The sequence below is a fragment of the Anser anser genome (assembly GCF_964211835.1).
Source record: "Anser anser genome assembly, chromosome: 1".
In the NCBI taxonomy this organism is placed as follows: Eukaryota; Metazoa; Chordata; class Aves; order Anseriformes; family Anatidae; genus Anser; species Anser anser.
In genome coordinates, this window is record NC_139720.1 from 70554340 (window position 1) to 70578464 (window position 24125).

A 24125-nucleotide genomic window follows, 5' to 3' on the forward strand; every position below is an offset into this window, starting at 1 on the left:
TCATGTGAAATAAAAAGACATTGAACAGAAAAGCCTGGATCTTGTTGGCAAATGCCAGGAATGGGACAAAAACAATGAGAACAATGTGGACAAAACTACTGAGCTGAACACCCCAATGCCTTGGAGCCAGAATGGTTTTCCTTGTGTAATGTGCATTACAGTAAAGCTTCCAAAAATGCAATTGCTAATTGGTTTAACCCAAAGGTTAATTGGTGTGAAATAAACAAATCCTCATAGCATCATATTTGGCTTCTGCTCTGCCATTAAATTCTGTTTGTCTTATCAGCTTCTCCTCTTAAACCATTTCTGACTTCATTATTTTGTTTTTGTTTATGCTTTTACCTTTCACATTCAGCCAGTTATCTGTACAACTCACCATTAATAACTATCTCTGATTAGGGCAACACCTATTTACAAGGGCAGTGCTCCTCATCCACAGCCATCTCATCAGCTGAACTAAGCAAACAAAGCCCTGGAGAACCAAGCAAATGCTTTAGTTTTTAGATCATAACACTATTCCTCTCTAGCACTATCCAGCATAGATACAATCTGCTCACTTAAAAGACAGAGCTGGAAGCTGCAAAGCAGCTTGGCTAATAACATCCAGTACTTAAACCTGCTTTGGCGGGGGGATAGACAAAATTGCTTTTTTGGAAAAAAAGCAATGGAGATGGAAACCATCTCTAGATTCTAAATTCCCCATTGCTTTCAAGAAATGGTGAGTCAATAAGCTAGTAAATACTTCTGTTTGTCTGTTAGTTCCTTTATTTGCTCTGTATCTCGTTTACTCTGGGAAGAAAAGAAAACTTCAAATCATATGATGTAAATAGGGAAATACAGAGAGATCAAAGCCAAATTAGGTTAAATAAAAATTTCTTATAAAACATTTCAGAAGATAATGTCTTCTGAGCTGCTCTTCAGGTTGCCTGGGGGTTATGGTTGAAAAATTATTACTTCTTCCTGAACAAGTCATAAGGGTCAGAAACAGAGGTTTTCAAACATATAAAATGCCTACCATATCAAGACAGCAAATTGGCTTTCAGACCTTAAAGACAGCATCCTGCCTCTAGCTGGACATGCAAGAGGATTGCATGATTTTTATTAGGTAGGGCAGGAAAGTGAAGGATTAACAGTTGGAGTTAGAGTTAGTCAAAGCCCTGGGACAGTCTGTGTACAGAGATACACACGACCTTGCCAACACATGAGAAGCTTTCTTGTGGTGTTTGAAGCCTGATGCTTTCCTACACAGAGATTACCAATTGGTTTCATTTCTCTGATGAACACAAACCCACTAGGATCTAAGGAGAAAGTAACTGAGTTATTTTCACCTTTTGACCTGAGGTAGAAATTCAGCTTAAGTTTCTAGCATTGAATCAGTCTCCATGCAGCCATCTTCTGTGTCATGTTTATAGTGATGTTCAAAGAAAAAAAAAAAAAAGCACAAAAGCCCACCCATCTCATAAAACACAACTTTCAGGTAATTAAACCCTTTGGTGAAACAGAGAAGGATAAACCAAGATTGAATATTGGGACAGAGGTTTCCACATGTCAGTACTGCAGGTATAAAAGAAAGAAACCAGATGAATGCATCCCTTTCTTATCTCCTCATTTATGGGGAGAGGCTAGCACTGATGAAGCAGTGAAAGAACAGAGTTTTTGAAAAGGCTGGCCAAAACTGTGAATGTGGACATCTGCAACAGACAAGGGAGCACACAGCAGAAAGCGCCAAGCTGCTCCTGTCAAGCTGGCACATCCGCATGGCACAAAGCCTTTCTGTGATACTAGACCAGGTCCAGAAGTACAGCTCAGCAGCCCTACCTCTCCTGCTTGTTCCATGGCGCAGTGAAAATAAACCCATTGTACCTCTGAGGCTGAAATGCTGAGCCATTATTTTTCTTTCATAGTGTCTTTTTCCAAGCTGGCTATGCTTCTGTGCCAGGGATAATGTGGGTAACACTCACTGCAAAAAACTGGCAGTGGATGGTTTTCTAGGAGGCTTCTCTGCTCACTGGCAAAAAGAAAATATCTCCTTCACACCGCCACACATGCCTACCAGAGGAACAAAGAACAGAGCAGTGCCTTCTCCAAACATACGTTTGCCAGGTCAGCCCTTTAAAGGGCCTGCAAGTCCCAGGAAGCACCAAAAGCTCTTCCTTAAACACCACATACATCCTAGCTTGCAAGATTGCAAGATACATCTGTGCTCGGAAGTGCAGTCCTCCCACCGAGATAGTGTACCTGCAGCCACTTTTGAGAACCCGTCCCAGGAGGAAACTGTTTCTGGGCTACACATCCATTGAAAGTAGTGAACAACATGGTTTGACCTTGCCAGGGAGCACCAACAATATCACTAACTGGCTGCAAACTATAAAACTTGAATAGAATATAATATCCCTATCTCTCCACCTTATCACTTTTACACCTGGCTCTGATCCTGGTATCATCTGCTCAAAGCCAGTCAGGAGAGCTCTGGTTTTGTTCTGCCTCTCGGAAGAGAGACTGAGGAGGGAGGGAAGTGCTCTGCACCTCTGCCTGTTTTGAAAGATTAAATAGTAGGCAATAATAGGCAGTTTGGTTTCCCACCTCCCTTTGTGCAAGTAAATGACGTCTAAATGGCTCCTGAGAGGAGACACAGAAGCTCAAGTTAATGACTTAACAGAAAATAAGCAAGCAAGCTCCCCTATCCCTTTCCCATCCCCACGTCTGCCTCTAAATTTTCAGGAATTATCCTTTTAAGAGATAAAGGGGAGAGAAGGAACAGAGAATATGATTGTGCCTTGCAGTCAATTTGAGGGGGGAGCTGAGCTGGTCTCGGCATAATGCCAATTTGCTAGCTCAAATTTTACCTGTGAAAGCCCTGTAGACATTAAAAAAGCATTCATTATCCACCCAGACACAAAAAACTCATTATGCTCTATTTTTCCAATCCTGCTAACTATGCGTGAACTGTTCTTGCTGAAGGACAGTATTACCTGCTTCCTTCAGATTACTTGCCTATCACAGCAGCTCAAAGGGTTTTGTTTTTAGTGAAATGCAAGGTTCTTTGACTGCACTTCTACCAAATAACCTAACTGTGTAGGTTCGTGGTTCCTCTTTGAAGAGCTCAGCTACAAGCATGAGTCCAAGGCCTGATCATCTCTTCCACTTCTTGGGACATTCACACCCAACAGTCAAATGACTTGTTTCTCGGTAAGACACTTTCTGCCATTTCTGTGTATAACAAGCTTGGTGTTGACCCTTTAAGAGTACTGAATTTCTTCTGCACTGTGCTTTGACATTCTTTTTGCAAATTTGCATTCTATATGTTATAGGTCTATCTGGGATTTAATGATGAGTGTAGACATTAGTATTACAAATCTTAGCTGAACCCTGTAAGTAGACGTATTTAATTTCTGCATATACTTGTATTAGCACTTTGGCTCAAAGAAGACAAGTGTTGTAGCTGCCCTTAGCCATGACTTCACAGCTGCTAGCACAGCAATAACCTTTAATCACCACACTTAGTCCTTTTTCCTAAGCAAAGACAAGTATTGTATCCAGAGGTCAGATACTAAGATAAGCTTTGGTAGTGAATTAGCAGGATGCATTGCACAGACACTGTGCTGGCTCCCTGACAGTTATGTAAAGTCTGAAACCAGGATCCTTGTGTTCTGAAGACAGCAAACCCATCAGATTACCCAACAGAGTGTGTATGCAATGTCTCTATGTACACAGAGTGTGGCTGCCACCTGGCTTTTTTTTTGGTTAGATGACTAGTATGACAATCCCATCCAAATTACACTATTGCAAAATGCCACCATTGTTCTGTGGCTGCTATGCAGCTGCTATGCATTGTTCTGTGGCTGCTATGTGGTTTACTGCACTAATAGGAGAGGAGGAAGTGTGTGGTGTATGGCAATGAATGTTTTCTGAGGCTGGTTTCCTGAAGTCAATGTATCTCCTTATCCTGTGAGCAGCCAAATGTCTCCTCCTGCTCAGGCATATAAGTAAAAAACACTGCCTGTTATGGTACCAGAACCAAGTATTTTCAGGAACGCTCAGTCTAAAGAGAATTGCAGGTTCTCCCTGAAGACTGAAAGGTAATTTGGGGCCCCCATGTTTTCTAAGGAAGGTGACTTCAGCTTGCATACACTGTTCTGTAACCCCCCAGTTTCACAATACCAGGCACTGGCAGTGATGTTTAACAAAACACCTACATGAAGCACAGGTTCCCACAGATTGAAAGCACATTTTAGTATAAAAATAGAGGGCTAAGGCAGGCTTTTCTTACTGTGACTAAAGGCATCCTGAACTGAAGGTGGCCTCCTGTACGCAGAGAGGTAGGGATGTTCAGCCTAAAGAGAAGGCTCGGGGGAGACCTCACCGCAACCTTTCAATACTTAAAGGGGTCTTATAATAGAGATGGAGAAGGACTCTTTACTCAGGTAGATAATGATGTGACAAAGGGCAATGGTCTTAAACTAGAGGAAGATAGATTTAGACTAGACATTAGGAGGAAATTCTTCACTTAGAGGGTGGTGAGACACTGGAACAGGTTGCCCTGAGAGGTTGTGGATGCCTCATCCCTGGCGGTGTTCAAGACCAGGTTAGATGAGGCCCTAGGCAACCTGATCTAGTGGGTGGTGTCCCTGACATAGGCTGGGTTGTTGGAACTAGATGATCTTTAAGGTTCCTTCCAACCCAAGCCATTCTATGATTCTATGATTATTTGGAAGAGACAAGGGTGGTAAAGGGACATAGTCAGAGGGATAAGGTCAGAGGGACACAGTCTTGGTAGATGAATTATCTCTTATTTGAAATCCTAGGTGCCAAACTGGACCTCGTTAATGGTCTTGGTGGTGTTATTCCAACAGATATCATTCCACAAAACACTTGCACTTCCAGAAACTATGCAACAGTAGCCTCTCAAATAACTTTAGTCTCAGTATGTGAGTCTCCATGTATTGCAAGGCCTAGGGCCTATGTATTAAGCAATTATTTTTGTCAGACAATAGTAATGTCCCCTTTCTTCCAGACTGGTCATGTACAGGTATTGCATAAAATTGCAGCCAGAGGCATCATCCATTCCATGGACGATCCTTTGAACAGAGTCTGCTCCTGCTAGTAGGCTTTACATGAGCTTCCTGGAACCTGACGGTTGGAAGACCAGCTGGCTCCATCTGGTGTAGATGGTCCCAGAGACAGAGAGAAGCTGTGGTGCACTGCTAACTGCATTGCCAGCCCTGAGATGATGGACAGTGAGACAGGAGCCAGGTAAGTGAATCTTCAACCAGAAACTGTGAGGCTTGGCAGGTCAGGGATAAGCACTACAAAACTGTTGCAAAACTGGCCTTAGGGGACAGTGGGGTGTATGAAGGATCTTGTATTCTTTGTGCTTGCTAAGAAAACTGAGAAACCACTGGCCCCAATCTGTGTTGGGTTTATGTTTACTTGAAAACTATAGATAAGCTGTATTTAGAGGTAAAGACAATAATGTAATAAAGTGAATAGGAAGATCTGATTGCTCTCCCTTAGCTTTTGGTCAGTGCCTCTCCTATTTGGTGGCTGGATTCTTGTTAAAGCAATAACATGGTAAATCTTTGCATGTACATGGACCATGTGTGACGATTAAACCAAATGCTCTTTAATCCCATATTTATTTCTCAAAAAGGTATGAAGGAAAACAGCAAGAAAAATCTTGAATTGTGAGAGGCATTTGGAACTGGATCCCCTGCAGATATTTTCAGAAGTTCTTTCCCTCCTATAGCAATCTTCTTCTCCCACAGTTAGCCTTTATCTGTTTTTCCTCTTGATCCTTAGCATATTTTTTTGCGCAAGTTCCCATGCTGTATGCTTACAATACTTTAAGTGCAGGAGAAGATAATTCCTATTTTTAGTTCCAACATATAAAATGTTATCTAGGGACAGGCCATTTTGTCCTAAGTGATGAAACAGAAAAAGGATATGGCAACAAATACTACCTTAGAAAGGATACTCATGTGGTTAAGGCATTAGCTTATTAATTCTGGAGATTTGTGTTCCTTTTCTGGCTCTCATACAGCCTCCATAGGCCCCTCATGGGTTAATCTCTGTTCCTCACTTCTCTTCCTATAATACGGGGATAACGTTAACCTATCTAACAGCTTGGTGCAACGAGGATAAATTAATTACTGTGTGACAGATTTTCAAAAACATTAGTGATTACTGCCATAACAAAGTCTTCTGTGTAAACAAATACCCCTGGGAAAACAAGAGATGGGATTTAAGTTTGCTTTTGAGGTAAGTTCTTATACCAGCACTTCCACCATGGGCACACACCCACACCAAAGGAAAGAATACGACAAATGTACAGTGTCATGCTTTAAAGATCTTGAAAATCAGCCAAATCTGTAAAATGTTAAGGAGACTTAATGTAATACTTATACATCCTGGGGCTAATTCTCAGGAATGCTGAGTATCCTCTGCTCCCCACTGACTTTGATTTGTGGGCACTCAGCAAATTCAGCTGTAAAATAATCATTTGATGAACAAAAGGCATTTGAATGAAGCCTGATCCCTCAGTCTGCATATTTTTATGAAAGCAAACATGTCTATGATAAGAAGTTCCACCAAGCCTGACATCTGTACCCTCTACATGAGAGGTTTGTAACTTGTAGGTTTGTAGCTGAAAATGACAACTGACAGGCACTACTTATTTTCTTTCTATCTGATTGTTCCTCCCAAACCATGAAAATGTTCTTGTGTACCTCCCAAGAAGACAGCCAAAAAGGAAAAACAGGTGAGGATTTTTCCGCTAACTTTCTGAGTCTCTGGAATGGTTTAGGGCCTCCACATCCCTCTCATATGCATCCCTGAGTCCCAAGAACTGCAGCAGCACCTGAGCACACTCCAAAAGCCACTGGCAGACAGGCATCCTGTTTTCCTGCACCAGCTTTCCTCCAAAAGGTGCTGGGTGCTAGGCAGAACCCAGTGCCATTATTTTCCAGCTGGTCAAAAGCACTCTGACAGCTTTGAATGGTGGAGGTGTTTGGCCCTTTCTTGGAAAAGCAGCTGGTTTGTTTCTACTTGAAAATGGAGCTTAATTCCTCTCTGGGCTGAGACAGCTTTCTAAGCTCAATTAACAATAACGCCTGGGTTTTGGGGATGTGATTGAACCAACGTTTCCCTGTCTGAAAACACTTAGACTTTGAGGAAGTTAGCATCCAGACCTGCCCTCAGTGCATAACCATAGTTAAATGCTTCCTTTGAGGGCCTGTGGAAGTAGGTTTTTATAGGTGCAGAAGAGGTACCAAGGTGCAATGGTGTGAACTGCTAACCAGAGAAGCAGTGTATGACTGGACTTGGCCACACAGAGGCTAGCGGGCGCGCAAGCCAGAGCGACAACACAGCGGGGTGCGATGTGTCACCACTCCCCTCACCAGCAAAGTGTCCAGCCAAGCCCAGGAAGATCAAAACCTGAAAAACAAATAAAAGTAAATTCCAGCCTGAAATGCACACAAAGCTCATGCCCAGTATGTGAGCCCCCATCCTTCATCCACGCATCATGGAACATTTGCTCGTAGTGGCATGCTCCGAGAAAGAAGCGAACTTGAAGGGAAATACCTGAGGGGCAGTCAACACTGCACTCCCTGTTTGCCAACCGGGGCGCGCTCCTTCAGACTTGGCCCCTTCGCCGCTCCTCGCTGGTGACCAGCTCGCCTCAGACCCACCTCAGAGCTCCCTGTTTTCTTTGGCGGGGCCTGCGACCCCGGGCAACCCAGCCCGGTGTTTGAGCCTTGCCCAACGCGTTGCAGAACAGAGAACACATGTTTTTTTGTTTCAAAGATATTGCTTAAAATAACTCAATTTCTAGAAAGTTGAAGTTGGACCCCTCCCCCCCCCTCCCCTTTTCCCCTTGCCCTCCCCTCTTTGTATGGCTGTGGCTCCCATGAGGATCCAAAGACAGATGTGCCATGAGGATCTAGTTATCATTCCTCCTTCCCATTCCCCCAACAAAAAAAAAAAAAAGAAGAAAAAAAGAAAAAGTATATATATATATAAAATACATATATCTTTCTCTGGGCTGCTGGACGACAGCAAGCGCCTGTGAGAAGAAGGGGGGGAAGGAGAGCATTGGCTGAAAAACATCCCCTGCCTCCTTTTCCTCCTCCCTGTCATCCTGTGCTCTTCTCAAACACGTTTTTAAACACACCATTTTTGGTCTGGTTTCCTGGATGGCACATCTTCATGTCTAGCTGGGCTCCATCCATTACCTCATGAGACAGGGTAGGACTGAGGTGACAAGATTGATGGAACATTTTGAGTAGGGCAATGGGTAAGGAAACCCTCCCAGGACAACAGTGGAAATGGGGCAAGGGGGCACTTTTATATTTTAAATCACTGAGCAAATCTGTAGCAAGAGGGAAAAGGTAATTTATATTCTAGAGAGACAATTTGGCATTCCATCTTGTTTGTCCCACTAAAATGATGAACTGACTCATTTCATTTCATTTGTCCATGTTTCTCCTTTTTTTTTTTTTTTTTTTTTTTTTTTTTTTTTTTTTTTTGCGGTTTGGAGGGGTGAGTTAAAATGCCTGCCTTACCTAGAGTTCAGAAGTAACCAAGTTACTTCCACTTCTGGAGGGTCCTTTACTTTATTCCAAATTGGCATAAGATCTGTTCAGTTATTCTTAGCCTTGCTGACACCTTTTTGCTTTTGTTACATTAATGCATGGATGTGAAGAGGGAAGGGACTCAGTTCTGGATCCTGTTCCACTGAGCTGCTAATTCACATTAAGAAAGGTCAAGTCTAATAGAGCACTGCCTTATGTTGAGGCCAAGAGGAAAAGGAATTCATCTGAAAACTCACTTTCCAGGTGTATTAACCCCTTCAAGTGCCATTAGGCTGCATATGTGTCACAGCAGCAGCTCTTTTATGGAGGAGCCCAGATAAACTCGCTCATTACTCAGCTTTCAACTCCAATGCTCCAAAGCTCAGATCACAGCCCTGCTACAGTTCCTACTGCTGCAAAATCTGCCCTTGTATCAGGCTGTTGCCAGCAAGGGGAAAAGACACAGACACTTCTGTCTACTTGGGTGTACGGTTTGTGCACTTGTGTAAGTTTCTCTACACAAAGTGAAGAAAGGCAGCAAAAACAACTATACAAGACTAAGTCATCAAAGCTTTTTTTTTTTTTTTTTTTTTTTAAGGTAACTGCAAAGGTGAGGGGGAGGAAATTTGTTCCTTTGGAAAAGATGGAAGGGTGAGGAGCTACGATGCAGAGGGAAGTCATCTTTTCTAATTGTATTGCAGTGCAATATACACTAAAGAACCTGAGTAGACTAGAGGTACTGGTTTCTGAGGAGTGTCTGCCTGCAGCCCAAAATATGTGGTTGCCAAATACAAAGAAGAAAGGGAGAGGAAGGCTAACTGGCTGCTTAGAAAGAGCTTAGGAAGTTGGAAGCAAAGTTTAGCATTTGTTAACTGATAGACAGAATCACATCTGTTTATCTTGAGCAGGGGTGAGAGGTATAGGGCGTGGAATAAAATTTGCTTTTATTAAAACAGAGAAATACAGATCATGGTATTTGGCCACATCATAAAAGTCAAAGCTCATTCAAACACTTCAGGAAAACAAAACTCTGGGCTCAGCCTCAAGGGATAGAGCAAGTAATTTACTTTTCAATCTGTCTCCATTCAGACCAAGTTAAGAAACCCTTTCCTATGAGAAGTTCAAGATGTGATGAACAAAAGAAAGTGAAAAGCCCACTATCAGAGTCCAAGTGGTTCTACTCAGAGTTTGTTATTGATCTGTCCTCTGCAAGGAAAGAGTCTCAGGCAGTGTAGTGAGTGTGAATATGCAGCTAACATTGGCTTGCCATGCCCAAATTAATTGTTAAATTACAAAAAGTCTGCAAAAGGAAATGAAAACAAAACAAGAGAGATATCCTGTCTCTATCTGTCCTATTCTTCCAGAATGTCTACTTCCGAATGTCTACTTTATCTACAGAGAAACCATTTCATTAGGTTAAAAATAGTGGATTTTCAAATCTTCCATTTTGAAGAGGAGCTACCTTAGTAATGGATTTTTTCCTCTAAACATGAAGAGTTTAATTTATGTTACCATTGAGACTACATGTGTGATATAGGCCAAAGTTTTAGTACATATTTCTACAGATATGCAAACATAACAGTTTTTGTAACTTTTACTGAAAGTTGCATATGATCACTTCTAAAGCTTCTCTGGGCAGTGGGTATCTCAAAGCACAGAACTCGCACTAACTTGGATGCAGTACAGTGGAAAAGATTTGCCTTTCTTCATGAGCAAGGCAAGGACAAGAGAGAAACTACTCCGAACAGATGATGTGACAGAAGTCATGGGTGACACTGTGGAGGTGTCACAGGGGAGAGAACAGACAAATTCTCAGCCCACGGAGCCCTTGGTTGGTGCTGCCCTTTTCTGATGCCCTGTGAGGCTGGCAAGCATGGTCCCTCCAGGAGGGGAACTCCCCCAGTGTTGGCTGGGAGAAGAAATTAAGGTCTTTGCCCTGTGTCCTTTGAAAAAACAAGAATCTCTCAGTTTGCATTTATGAGATTTCACATTTCATTCCAGCTGGAGGGAAAAGAGAGAGAAAAAACATACCCTCTTCTTAGCCAGGCGGGAGGTTGTCTGTGTACACAGGCTAGGCCCCACACCTGACACTGTGGGTTATTTCACGATGGTTTGTGTGCACCCCGCTTCCCACCCTGCTCAGAAATCCTCAGCCCCTGGGGAAAGCAGTATTTTCTGTGGTGAAAACACCCTGGAGGAAGGCAGAGGGTGGTGTTGGGCTGAGGCAGGCTTAGTGTTGCCCTGTTAAGCATGGCTAATGATAAGGTTCCCCTTTGACTTGCCAAGAGGGCCAGTTGCCTGCAGAGCATCTTCAGTGTGTAGTTCAGCTGTGATAATATGCGTCTTCAGAAAGTCAGGTCCCCCATCACTGGTATTGGTTACATGAAGCTCTGCACAGAATCAGAAATACTAGAAAGAGTCCTGAAGCACAAAGTAGTTCAAGATCTGGTCTGTCTCGGGAGGAAGAGGCTGAATTCAGGCCATTACTGAGTGAGGATGCCAAGTCTGGATCCAGACCCAACTTTCTGGGAAGGTCTGGGATTGCAGTCTATTCCATGAAGGAAACAAGAGTGAGATAGGCAGTTCAAGTTTTATTACACCTGATGCATTCATAAATGTGGAGCTCCAGGTCAGGCCTCTCTATTAAAACAACCAGGGACTCCCCAGGTGCTGGGACAGGACATGAGACAGTGGTCCAGCTGCTTACACAGCCCCTCTAGCTTTGAATGGCATGACGTGCTTTGGAGATGGATATTCCCCTCCTAGAGCAAAAACTCAATGAGAACCAAAGTGAACACCAACAGTGCAGGAGAAGAGAAAGCAGGAGGGTCCAACAAATAATATTCTAAAATCCCATTTCTCCCTGGTTAACCCTCATGTGTGGCTGTGAGTAAAATTCCTGGAAAATGGCATCTGGTGTCATCCCTCTTCCTCTGCGCTCCTGTGTAAGAAGGGAGCACCCGTTGTGGCAATTTCAGCTGTACCGGTGGGTGGTTTCACGCAGCACCCACTGTGGGCTCCACTAGGATTACATTTAAACTTCTGCACTCTGCTTTCTTTGCCTTCTGCTGTTATCCAGCATTGTGCTGAGGCCTGAGGCAGGGACAGGGAGGCAGGTAGGACAGACAATTAGATTCAGAGTAGTAATGATCACGATAAGAAGAAGAACCAATGTTGAATGCAATTGCCATTCCTCATTACTATGCTACTGTAGCTATGGTTTGGCTCATGTCCTGGCCTTGGCAAACACAATCCACTTCATCTCCTGCTTCTCCTGTTGGCCGTGCTCCCATCCTCTTCTTGGCTCCTGCAGACAAACTCCTGGCTGGCTGCAGTAATCCCACATAATATTTCACGCAAATTTATATAAAGCCCATTACAAAGCTCAGCAAGGAGACACTGTTTCTTTTTCTTGATACAATTAATCATTTGTAGCTCTGCTCCAAGGACCGGCCTGTCTTCTATGTAAAGGCTCCTTTCTGTCAAAAAGACTGAGAAAATGTAATGCCAAGCACTAGGGACAGGGTGAAACCCGTCTTTCTCCATCTCTGTCTCTCCCCTGTAACCCCAGGTAAAACCACGCTGACTTGCAAAGCCTCCCGACTTGCCTTCCCCTGTGTTGCTTTGGGCAGCACCAGAACAAGTTGCTAACCCTGTGGGCAGCCCTGCCAGCACTGCACACCACCCTCCTTTCGTCTGCCTCAGCCTGGGCATGGTCTCCTGGGTTGCCCTCCTATCTGCACAAAGGCTTCATGTGCACTCTCCGGCCACCCCTATTGCTCAGCTGGCTAGTGGGAAAGTGTTATGGGGTTGCCATTGCCCCCCTTCACCTCCTGCTGTTTTGCACCCTCTAGTTAATCTTTTTGGTACAACTTTCTCCTCTCTTCTCTCCATCCTTGTTGAAGTACAACATCATTTCCAGTGTTGTGGCTGTTTTATTGGAAAAACAGACAGCTAAGCCACAGTATAATGTTTCTGTGGCTAAACAGGAGACCCAAGTCTCTGAGCTTGTCAATCCAGGACCTCACACCCGTACTAACATTCAGAGAAACAGAAAAAGGTGATCTCTTTTCTGCTTGTAAATGTGGGTGTCCACCTCTTCAATCAGTATTTTTCTGCTTAAGTCCATCTGGCACATCAGTCAATTTCTCATCTTCCTCCTAGTCTCGAGTATAACATCAGGAAGGCAATTAAGAAACATTTTTAAGAAAAACCTATACCTCCATTTTTAGCATCAGACGCAGAAAGGGTTTGAAAGCTACAATATATTTCAGTATCCTTTTTTATTATATTCCTATATAATCGATGATAGTCTGGTTCAATAGCAAAGGAATTGTCAGTTTAATTATGTGTTTAATAATTCTTAAATCAAACACAAGAAGAGATGACTTTATTTATTTTTTTAAGTTAAGTATCCAGAAGGTCCCATTTTCCCCCTCAGAGCAAACTCAGGCCATGTGTAGTAATGGGAGGAAACTAAATAAGAAATTGGCCTTTTTCTCTTCTTTCCCACCCCACAGAAAGGATTTGCTCAGTTTCATTACAGGAGAATGCCATATTTTCTGAAGCACAACCACTTATCGCTGTTAAATGAATGATTCTTGCCCAATAGCTGCATTTCCTCTGTTCAAAGCATATTTCCCACTTCCAAAGGAATTTGGTGAACAAAATTTCAATCTATTATACTCCAGAAATCTTTTCCAGTTGTCACAGGCTTACCTGCCAGATAAGTATTTCTCTGCAGTAGACAATTACCTTTAATTGGTTCTCCAAGCAATTTGAGATTAAAACTATAACCAAAACATTAGGAACTGAGGTTACAGTAATACCTCTAAGGTAAGGGCATTTCTGAAGGTGCAACTTGCACGACACCTTTCTCACACCATGTTTCTGGTACTGTCATTTCCAGCTAAATGTGTTCAATATCTGAATGGCTGAACAGGCAACAGTGGCTGGTAGTATTTTTTAAAATATTATGGGATCATGGTCTATGTAAGGTAGACAGGGAAGAAAGGCTATGGCAGAAAGCCCTGGTATGAATCTGGTGTTTAGTATGAGTTCATCCTCCTCTTATGAAATTGCCAGAGCAAGGGATAGCATACCAAGGGAAAGATTGATTATACTTGGAAGAAATATGCACCTGCTTCTTATACCCTTTTTGTAAGCAGATATTATTGTCCACAAGATACTGGGTCTGAGGGACTCCTTTAGTCAGTCTGATTTTCTTATTGTTAAAGCTAAAAAGCTGTGTGGAGTTTCACGATTTTTTTTTTTTCCTCAGCCAGCAGCAACATACTTTTGTCAGTAGTCTTTTTTTTTTTTTTTTTGAGTTATTAAGCATATATTTCATTTACACCATTTTCAAATTTTGCAAATTTGAAAAAAAAATAGCTTTAAAAATAGCTATTTTGGGGAAAAAAAAAAAAAAAAAGCTTCTCAGCTTCTATTATGTCTTTACAGAGAACTTTTTACCACCACCAAGAAAGGCACTGGACACTGTTTTTTGAACAATTTAAACAGAGAAGTAAATTTTTAGGTCAGATTGGCACAACCTTGATAAAAGCAGGAGGAAAGAAAACTGAGATAGAGTCATATACAAATCTGTGTATTTACCCCAGCAACACTTTTTTTGGAAGACAGTGATTTCTTACCAATCTTTTAGTAAAAAATACCATTCTTTTACTTTAGACTTATAGCAGCCAAAGCTGGGATTAAACTGCTTATGACAGGACCCTGAATCAGCCGGAAAATTGAGGGAGACTTGCCTGTATGTTTTCTTCAAAGCAAGAATCCCCCCAAAACATTGGAAAGAATTTCAAAACTCTGGAGATGAGATTTCTGAGAACTTCAGTTAAACTGGGGATCTTTTTACAATGTAGAGGAATAAGATCTTCAGGTTAAAATGGACAGAAATAGAGGAATTTGAAAGGAATTCTCGCTCTTGGTTGTGCAAGGTGACCATTTCCCATATTCACAGCACAGTATCATTTTGATGTGCCAGCATTTGCTTCCTGGAATGCAACAACTCTACACAGATTTCTCTGAGTCCCTGTGAACAGTCCATCTCTATCCATTGCCTAGGAGGCTTGACTCTGTTTCTGCTCCACACTCTTCTCAGCAGTCTACTATTTTCTTCCCCACTGTAGGGTTGTTGTTTGCAGTCTTCTCTGCCTCCCACTACCTCCAACCACTACCACCCTCCCCTCACCTTCCCTCATTGTTGTATCTTTTCAGATACTCTCAGGGGAGGAGCAGTCTTCTCCTTTTCTCTATAGTCTAGCAGCCAGGACAAGAGAAAGAGGCAATTCTGCTTTATATTTCCCTATCACTCCATCTCATAGGTGTACACCAAGGAAGACTGTCCTGTACTCAGAAATAATGTTGTCAATAAATAAATAAATAAATAAAACAAAAACCATCTATCACAGGATAGAGAAAAAAATGTCCTTTTTTATTCTTTTTTAATAGCATTCTTTATATAAAGCCCACTTTGGTGGGCTTTTCTAACCAATGTATCATATTCCAGTTATTCAGATCTTTGCAAGATAACTGCCTGGTAAGTGTTTTATATATACTGGGAAATTCTTCAAGTGAGAAAACTGTACCAGTGTCCATGCCCAATCTTCCAACGTCAGATGCAAACCTGCAATGACATGTCATGGCATGCTGTCTTCCTGCAAGTAAGCCCTGAAGCTGGCCTCATACTCTTTCAAATGTGAAACACAAGAGGTCTGATCTTCAGGAAAGATTTTAAAATATATTGTTATTTGACCTTTTTTTTTTTTCTTTTTTCTTTTTTCTTTTTTTTCCTTCTTGTGTGGTAAAGAGAAAGATATTATTGCACAAGAAGCTGTTGATCTCTCAGCTGGGAAAGAACAGTAATTGTCTTTGATCACCATGGTTTGGGGTCCTTACTCCTGGAGAGTGAATATTGCCAGATGTGCTTGACCTGGACAATATAGAGAGAAACTGAGGAGGGGCTCCTGAATGTAAACCACCCAGTACAGCATGAGAGGAAGTAGTTAGCCCAGTCTCTATTTCTGAGCCAACTGTGTGTGATTTCAGGGCTACCTAGAGATTTACTGTAAGTGCTGTCTTCCGTACATCAAAGATGTGAATGCTTACTGGATGATATAGAGAGCAATTGCCTGCAATATGATATACGCATCCACTTCAGACATGCCAGGAAGCCCATCTGTTTACTTAACTTTTTATGAAAGCAGTTGAGAGGAAGAGCTTCTATTTAACCAGGGAATTCTCTTATTTATTTATTTGCTCATATTTATAAAAAATAAGTACAAATGATGTGAAAAATATCACTGGTAATAGAATTATCAAAATAGAAGTTTTTCAAAGAGCAGTGTGTAACAAAATTAATGACAGTGACACCACTAAGAACTCACAGCCATTCATGACTCACCACTGTTCATTTCTAGGGATTTACCTTTACAAATTGCACTTTCTCTTTCTTTTATTCCCTTCCTCCCCTGAGCTCCCCCAACCCCCCCGAGACACAACCTAAGCTTTGCTAGGTTTCCAGGATGCTCAACAACAGGATACTGGAGAAGACTGGTAGCAGGAACACACATCACATATCCAAGCAATGAAGAGCAGTGGAAAGCACAACAAAAAGCTGTATGTCACAGATTGTATCTGATCTCAAGTCATTTTGTGGGGATGGACTCTGGTGGTTGAGAAGATAGAGGGGAGGTCCAGGGACAGTGGTCGCAAAGAACATTTCTGGCACCTCTACTCTCAGTACAAAGCTCTTGCTAGGGCAGCACATCACCAGCTGCAGTGTAGTGCTGCACCAAGTCATCTTTCTCAATATTCTGTGTGTCACAGACTCTGATTTTGGGCAGTTCACTGAATGCTGCAATGTTTTAACATCCCATCTGTCTTTGGACACTGACAGGAAAGCCCTCTGAGAGTAAACCCTAGCAATTTGAGATGTTACTTCTCCCATGGATGACCCATCCCAACATGGGGCATTACCACCCTATGGTAGAGGTAAAAGAATGGGCTACAAGATATTATCTCACGTCATCTTCGTTAGCAATTTATTATACTACAGAAGAAGGAAAGTTTGCACCAGTTTTTTGGACTTTAAAATGAATAGTCTGAGCCATGGACAAAATGTCCTATCCCACCACTCTCTCTACTTGGCAGTAAACTCTGCTAGATAGCTGTGGCATGCAGAAGGCATCAGTGCATGTAAGTCTGTCCCTTGAAAAACCAAGTGGTGGCAGCTGGCTACTGCACTGAATAGAATATGACAGTAATAAAAACTTTAATGAAACAACCTACTTTTCTGCAATCACAACTGTCTCTAAAAACTGTTTTTTGGAAAAAAAAAAAAGCTGCTGCCATCTCTCCAGTAAGAAAAAAAAAAATAAATAAAAAATATAAAAAATAAAAAATAAAAAATAAAAAAAAGGACTTCATTTGTTGATATGTAGCAGAATTTTGGCCAGAAAAGAGGTAATTATTTGCACAATTTTACTTGTACAGACACCCAGGTACAGATGCTTTCATGGAAACTTTGGCTACATAACATTATTAATTTTGGCTGAGTCCTGAGACTATTTTGAGAAGCTTTCAGAAATTTACAGGAAGTACCTTTCCTTTTTTATTTATGTAGAGTGTTATTGTTATTATTATGTATTAAACAAATAAACAGAGATACTTTTACTTTGCTTCTACTAGATTTCATGTTGAGAAAGGCGGTGTAGTGGAGGAGAGAGAAATCTTGGCTTAACTATTTCAAAAACAAGGCTCATGGCAACCCAGAAGTTGAATGCTCTTTCTAGAAAACCTGGTTGTAAGAGCAGTGGTCTCCTCTGAGACTGGCTGGCCTAATTCTTGTGTTGTGGCAAAATAAACAAACAAACAGTAAAATAAAGATGAGAGGATCCTCTGAGATTTGGGTCTCTCACTGTCTCTTTCATGAGTAATGAATGGGGTGACCACACAGACTTGGAAAACCCTGCAGTGCTTGAATCCACTGCTGACTTTCAAGTAGGCAGAGTGCAGGATTATATGGGATTCACTGGCAGTATTAGGGAGTTAATTAGAGGGGCTTCAAGGTAAACCAGGAGTTTTTATTACTCATACACAAGGGAAAAGAGTTCAACAGCTGCTCTTTACTCTCACCGGTGATATGTAAGCAGAAACTTGAATTATAAAACAAAGTCCTAAAAATCTCCTGGAAAAGGTGTCTCTCCCGCTTGGGTGTCCAGATCTGCTGTTTTGAGACCCTTTTATAACTATGAATCTAATTGTCAGCAGCAGTGGGGAAAATCCTGTTCAGCAAGCCGACCTGAAGTGACCGTATATCCCAAGGTACTTTCCCATTGACTTGGGTGGTCTCAGACCCCTGAAAGGTAGAGTCTTTCTACTGAGAAGTGACACACGAGGTAAATGTAATGGATGTTAGCCAATATAATAATATAAGGTCTCCAAACACAAGTACACTGTGTTACATTGATCATGGCTCTCTGTTCCGTTTTCTCCTTGAGTTCTTTCAGCCTATTCTCAGAGCTATATAATTAAGGCTTTAAGGACTTAATGGAACAAAAAAAATATAGGCTTTCTTCCATGATACACAAAGAGTAATGGAACAAGCTATTTACTAGGTAAAGGACATTAAATGCTGCCCTCTGTCTGAATTAGTGAAGTTTTATGCCTCTTCTGCAGAAGGAGCAAACTTGGGTATTCCCAAAGACAAAGTTTGTCTATTTCTCCTATTGAAGTATGCTGTCTAAAATACAATACAATACAAATTTAGAGATTTAGAAAGGAGAGGAGAGGAGAGGAGAGGAGAGGAGAGGAGAGGAGAGGAGAGGAGAGGAGAGGAGAGGAGAGGAGAGGAGAGGAGAGGAGAGGAGAGGAGAGGAGAGGAGAGGAGAGGAGAGGAGAGGAGAGGAGAGGAGAGGAGAGGAGTGTAAAGACTACTGCAGAGTCAGAAGGGAAGAAGCAGCCTTAATTCTGTGAAAGAAATGTGATGTTAAGGTGGAACAGTAACATTGTTTTGTGTTTCCTCTTGTTATTTCTTAGGCTGTTCTCCTTACATGCTGACACTGCCACCAGAGGAGAGGCAGTTTTCCCATTTTACTTGATATGTCAGCTGCATTTCTGTTGAGAACAGGTAAAAAGTTCTGTATAGTCAACCAGGAGGAATTAAACCCTATATTCCTACTTAGTATGTCTACAACCCAATGTAGTGGGTTTAGGTGGCAAGGTTTTGGTAGCAGGGGGCCATAGGTGTGGCTCCTGTGAGAAGAACCTAGAAGTTGCCCCACGTTAGACAAGGGCCCTGCTGCTGGCCAGAGCTGTGCCAATAAGAGGTGTTGTTTGCGCCTCTGCGAGAACATATTTAAGAAAGGGAAAAAAAGCCTGCTGTGGAACAGCAACTGGGAGAGAGAGAGGAGTGAGAAACAGCCTTGCAAGTGCCAAGGTCAGTGCAGAAGGAGGGCAGGAGGTGCTCCAGGCACCACAGCAGAAGTTCCCCTGTGGTCTGTTGTGAGGACCATGGTGGAGCAGGCTGTCCCCCTGCAGCCCGTGGGTCCCACAGTGGAGCAGATCTCCATGCTGCAGCCCATGGAGGAGCCCCCAGTGGAGCAGGTGGACCTACACTGATGGAAGCTGCGGCCTGTGGAGGACCCCCGCCAGAACAGATTCTGGGCTGGAGCTGCAGCCTATGGAGAGGAGACCACGAAGGAGCAGGTGACCTGGCAGGAGCTGCTGCCCCGGGGCACCCAGGTTGGAGCAGTTTGCTCCTGAGGGATGGACCCCATGGTACGAACCCGTATTTGGAGCAGTTCTTGAAGAGCTGCTGCCTGTGGGAAGCCCATGCTGGATCAGTTCAGCAAGGACAGCATCCCGTGGGAGGGACCCGACAACACAGGGGACGAGAGTGACTGAGAAAGAGCGGAGGAGAAGTGTTATAAACTGACCACAGCCCCCATTCCCTGTTCCCCTGCACCGCTCAGGGGGAGGAGGTGGAAGAGGGCGGATGGGGGGAAGGAGTTTTTGGTTTCTTTCCTTTGTTCCTCGCTTCTCTACCTTGTTATTAATAGGCAATAAATCTTACCAGCTCCCTACTTTGAGTCTGTTTTGCCTGTCACAATAGTTGTTGAGCGATCTCCCTGTACTCTCAAACCTTGAGCCCTTTGCATCGTATTCTCTCCCCTTTCACTTTGAGGAGGGGGAGTGAGAAAGTGGCCGTGGTGGAACTTGTCTGCCCACCCGAGTAAAACCACTACACCCTACACGAAAGTCAAGACAGATCCTTTTGGATTGCATTTTGTGTCTATGGCACTCTTTTCCCCTTTGCTGCCTTGGAAAAATTACTTGGATGTTGCCTCTGTTTCCCTATTTAAATTCCTTCTTCTCTGCTTCATTGACTCCCCTGAGAGGGTATCATCAAAACTCTAAAGATCATGCATGGATTTTGGATGACTCCTTGTAATCAGTTAAGCCCTTCACATACTCCTTCTATGAATGTAGAAGACATTATCCTTTTCTTAGCACAGAGAGGATTACAAAGTATTTGAAATAGTTGTGAAGATGAAAAACGTTACAGAAGTGCCTTATCCTGTACAATTAGAATAGGTACTCTGAGAGTAGACAAAAGGGAAGATTTCTGTCTCCAGCACTGTCGCGGTCTGGTACCTTTCATTAGCAGCAAATACATTTTTCAAACCACTATAAAGAGTAAAAGTTAAAGCTGATAAACATTTTAAAATATACTGTGAAAGAAAGCCAGATTTAGAAGCATACCATGAAAGAAATCCAATTCCCTTTGAAGGAGGGAATAAAGAGGAAAAAGCATAAAGAAAATTTGAGAAAACTAAATCAAGTAATTAATGACTAAAAGAAAATCCAACCCTAGAGCTGAAACAAAAGGAGGTTGCATGCTGAAAACTGTACATGTCAAAAGAGGAATTAAAACAAAACCAAACAATAACTTTGCAGACTTCTCTACAAGCACAGAGCTTGTCCTAACCATAGTGCTCTGTTCCTGGTGAGAATGCTGAGTGTGTTAGAACGATGGAGGGCTCTGAAGATTAATAGTTGTTAAAGTCAGAAGGGACTTGGACTTTCCACAGAAGATAAGTTATGGATCCTCAGCCAATAACAGGCCAAAAAATGTCACTCAATATCAAGCGTAAAGTATAAAGACTGAGGTCTTAGTTTTGTTCTGTTTTCAACTAACTGTAAGTTTCTCAAAGGAAACTGGATAGCTAGATATAGGAAATTTACAATAACCAGGACTGTTATTTATGAAGTGAATCATAATGACTAATCCTGTATCCACTAGGCTGGCCTTAATCTTGTTTTCCTGACTGCGAATGGAAAGGATTTTTTTTTTTTTTTGGTGTGTGTGTGGTCAGAAATATTTGGCGCTCAGAAGAAAATCAAACTTGCAGACCATCATGACATTTTGAGACCAGATTTACTTTGTTGAAGATGACATTATATTGCAAGATAGTTCTTTGAAGGGCTTCTTTTCCCCCAGACAGATTCACCTCACTAACCGATGAGCTTAGCTGAATGCTATTCATGTCTGCTGTGAAAGTGGAACTAAGGAATAGAGGATCTTTGCATTCCTCTTTCATGTAACAATGGGGGATCTCTTATTATTGTAGAACAAATTGATGGATTGATTTACTTGTTCTCAGCTTCCAAGGTCCTGAGAGAGATTATTCAACGTAAGTCTATGCAAAAACAGAAAAATAACCAGCCTCCTCAGCATAATCAAAAACTGTTTTCCTGAGAAAGGTCAGCAGAAGTCCTTTATGAAATGGTGAGAAAAGTCTTAGCAGTATAGATATCATGATGTATCTTTGAGCCACAACTCCTCCCATTCTCACCCTTTCCTTGTCCTGACAGAGGCATGGGCTTTAGGGTGCTGGCAATACTTAGTACTGGATGGAGATGGCCATGGTTAAGCTGTGCAAGGATTTGCAGAGCAGCAGGCTGTATACTAGGTGGTAATGAGCAACAGTTAAATCTTGAGTGCTCTGGAGGATGAGGAGCAGGCATAATTGTGGCAGACTCCCTTCCTTGAATGATGTGCTGGCATTCACTATTAGTAAGAATTCCGAATGCTCTCATCTCTGTCACTAATAAAAGGTACACCATGGATTCACTTTTTTTTTTTTTTCTGCAGTATTTCTATGACTTTCCACTCTCTGAACCAGCCGAATTCAGAAACAGAATGTTTTATGTTTTCTGACATCCATCCATTTTCCAGTTCCAAAAGACTATCTCAGGTATAGATGATTTGCTCTGAAAAGTGGGATGTAAGCTTTGTACTGAATCAAATGGACAAGGCTGGTGTCCATATTACACAATTGTGCAATTGGAAAGGAAATGAGCTTTTACTTCTCAGAGCTTTCTGACTGTTGTAAAATCTTGACTTGTTCCACACATTCTCTACACTGAGAACCCTGAGTAACCTGACACAGTGTCACAAATTATAACAAGAAATGTTGTTTTAATTAAAACACTAGAGTGAATTTATTCAATAATTAGCAGTTATATTTGTCAAGGAGGTGATAGGCTCTACTATGTATATTCAGAAAGGGACCACAGGCTAACACATACCCTATCTCCCTTGAGAACATGAAATAAATTGATTAAGCAGTGCCACAGACCACGCTAAGGTTTATGGCCAAAGTCTCTAATGTATTTTTTGAATGAAAGAGTAATATCCCTATGGTTTTTGCTTCAAAAATTTTTGGCAAGCTCCCTATTAACTTCACTCATATGCCAGCATGGTGGGCAGTACTGGGAGGGTACTTTATTTTAAGGTACAAAAATCTGTGATTAGGCGATGATTTATGGCTTTCCTTAAACTCTGAAGTGAGTTTTTTTCTTTTCTTTTTTTTTTTTTTTTAATAGGAGTATTTTTGGCTAGGCTAATTGAAGTAAAAGTTGACTGATTTATGATTTAATTTACAAAACCTTTTGCCACACCTTTGATGATGAAACCTACTTCTTTTTTTTTTTTTTCTTCTGATTCCTTTTTTTTTTTTTTTCCACCAAGACATATTTTCCATTACTGTTATGCCAGTATGGCATTGCAAAGACAGTTGCCACCTCAAACATCACTGAAAGGCTCCATTTCTTCTTGGAAGCTATTTAAATTATATATTTAAGTTGTTCTTTCTTCACCTTCTTAACCCCCCAAACTGTCCAAAAGTTATTCCTAAAGTATTTTAAAAGCTTCCAAGAAAGAAGTCTTACATTCTCTCTTACACAGAGAAAGCCAGTGAGATTAGGGCTTGTTTTATTCTTTTCTCTTTCTTTTTCTTTATGGCATACATGAACTTCTCATATCCTAGTATAAACACTTGAGATGGTTAAATCTTATTACCAAACTTTTTAATAAACTACTTCAAGCTTCTGTAAATGCATAACAAAACTCTCCTCCAAATCCAGCACGGTAGAGATGACACCATTGTCATTTAGTGATTCAACAATGATATTTCTGAAGTGAGAGGAGCGTACAGGCCTGACATTAGGTGGAAATCTGCCAACTACTTTGGTCTGCAAATGAATCTCTTGATTGCCAGTCTTGATACAGTAAATGCTCTACTAGAGAATGACAGTGCACTTATCTCTTGTCATCCCATTTCGTGGAAGCTGAAGTGGGGGAGTGTTGTAGTTTAACCCGGCCGGCAGCTAAACACCATACAGCCGTTCGCTCACCCTCCCCCCTCCCTCTCTGGGATGGGGGAGAGAAACGGGAAAGTGAAGCCTGTGAGTTGAGATAAAGACAGTTTATTAAGACAGGATAATAATAATAATAATAATAATAATAATAATAATAATAATAATAATAATAATAACAACAACAACAACAACAAAACAACAACAATATAGTATTACTAATAATAATAGTATTACTAATAATAATAGTATTACTAATAATAATGTGTACGAAACAAGTGATGCACAATGCAATTGCTCACCACCCGCTGACTGATGCCCAGCATATCCCCGAGCAGCCGGCCCCCATCCCGGCTAGCCACCCCTATATATTGTTTAGCATGACGTCAGATGGTATGGAATACCCCTTTGGCCAGTTTGGGTCAGCTGTCCTGGGTCTGTCCCCTCCCAGCTCCTGCTGCACCCCTAGCCTGCTTGCTGGCAGGACAGAGCAAGAAGCTGAAAAGTCCTTGGCTTGGTGTAAGCACTGCTCTGCAACAATTAAAACATCAGCATGTTATCAGCGCTCTTCTCATCCTAATCCAAAACATACCACCCTACCAGCTGCTAGAAAGAAAATTAACTCTGTCCTAACTGAAACCAGGACAGGGAAGATGATGTAGAATAGAGGGTGCAATGATTAAAATCTCCTGCTCATCTACTTGAGTTGTGTCAAGTCTGTGTCTTTTGAAAAACTACCCAGTTTTGACTATGCTACAGGCATTTCAGACACCGTTGCTCCTGCAATTCAGTTTTACAAAACTGAATTTACAAAATACAGTTTTACAAAGTTTTCACAATTCAGATCTTACTGCTCATAGACATTCCTGCTATAGC